Here is a 1,990-nt window from a genome sequence, read left to right as displayed (position 1 = left end):
AGAGAGAGAGAGAGAGTGAGAGAGAGAAAGAAAGAGAGAGAGAGAGAGAGAGAGAGAGAGACCATCTGTAACCGCACGAAACTTTCTTGCCATCTTTCCTAGTCGTCTTCTATGACTCAGACTCCATGTACCAGACATAGCCCACATTTAACAGACCATGAAAACCACTCAACACCCCAATTTGTCAAATATTCTACACATACAATTGATTATACATTGTACATTACATGCCCTAACTCACAACAGAGGCAGAAGATAGAGAAAAGGCATAGAAAAAAATTGAAAAAATTGGATTGGGGTTTGTGAGATTGAGGTAAAGGTTGGGATTATGTATGCCAGATAAGTTCAACTCGCGATAATGAAATTAGAAAAAAAGAAAGACGAGGGGAAATGGGTTTAAAACTCACCATATACATAACATACACATACATACAAACACTACCTGAATGGGATCCTTTACAGGCAGCTTAACTACAGTCAATATCTGGCTGAAGGACCAAAGAGACTAAAAGACAAGCTGAAGGCCACTTTGAAGAAATAGGGGTGTTGGTCCTATGCAAACCCATCTTTACATCTGGGAAGAGGTGGTCCGTATACATTTGGTCGGATCTTTCTGATTTGGCGGACACTATTTGTTTTCTAACGAAACACTTTCAAACTTGGGACACTGGTAGAATGTGTCATATAAAACATTTTTTACTCTTAGTGTTGTTGAGAAAAATTTATATTTTTAAAGTTATTTCGTGTTAAAGTTGTTGTATTTCGGTAATTTCAACCAATCACTGACGTCTATTGAGGTGAAAACAATTACTGCTGTGGTTTGTCAACAACACGTTGTGGCAGTGTAATGGGATCTTTTCCCTTGAATAAAATTAGTGCTATTGTTTGTCAACAACAACTATCGGCGGTACTGTTATTTATGACATCGTTCGTGCGTTTGTACTGGTTTTAGCTTTAGGGTTAGGGTTCGGGTTTTAGAGTTAGGGTTATGAGTATTTTTGCCAAATTTAGTGGAAAATTTGTGGCGGTGTATTGAACAGATTTTCACCAAACTTGGCAAAAAATACTCATAACCCTAACCCTAACTCTACCGCCGATAGTTGTTGTTGACAAACAACGGCACTAATTTTATTCAAGGGAAAAGATCCCAGTACACCGCCAAAACGTGTTGTAAACAAACCACAGCAGTAATTGTTTCACCTCAATAGACGTCAGTGATTGGTTGAAATTACCGAAATACGACAACTTTTAACATGAAATAACTTCGAATATAAAATTTTTTCTCTGTTCTATAAGACAAAATATACAAGTATACGAAGTTTTAAAGTGTTTCGGTAGAAAACACACTAAATAAAAACTAAATAAAAAATGGTGTCCGCCAAATCAGAAAGATCCAAATGTCTCAATCCTTTGGCCTGCTCAGCTCCGCTGGTATAGTTCTTGGGGTCATTGAGGTTCAAAAGCCACCACACTGCAACAAGGACTGGACCTTGTGATAGGCCCTCCAAGAGAAAGCACACTATAACGAGCGGCGGGCAGCGATGTCTCACTTTTGAAGAGCTGATACCATTCCTCTTCAAAGTGGCCTTCAACTTGTCATTTAGTCTCTTTGAGCATTCAGCCAGATATTGACTGTAGTTAAGCTTTTTTACTTCACAAATAACTATTAGTGGATGAAGTAGTTTACCAGATGTTGTGGGGAATGCCACAACAATAAAATATTTCAAAGATGAATATGACAGATATAAGACAAATGAATAAATTAAAACACATTAGATGAGGAGTGAATGTGAGAAAAAAAAAAAAAAACCACTAAGTAGTGCATTGTGACTGTCGCAAAAAGTCAGCAACTAGTATTCTATGGTGAAGATGATGTAGTAACGCCGTGCGCATGCGTAGAATTAAACAACCAAACTTTCCCGCTTTAATCTTTTTCTTTTACGGTCGGCCGACCATGAGCATGGACGTGTGCTAAAGCTGTCTCTACATC

Source organism: Octopus bimaculoides, chromosome 7 (genome assembly GCF_001194135.2).
Source record: "Octopus bimaculoides isolate UCB-OBI-ISO-001 chromosome 7, ASM119413v2, whole genome shotgun sequence".
Taxonomy (NCBI): Eukaryota; Metazoa; Mollusca; class Cephalopoda; order Octopoda; family Octopodidae; genus Octopus; species Octopus bimaculoides.
Note: the sequence above shows the minus strand (reverse complement) of the source record.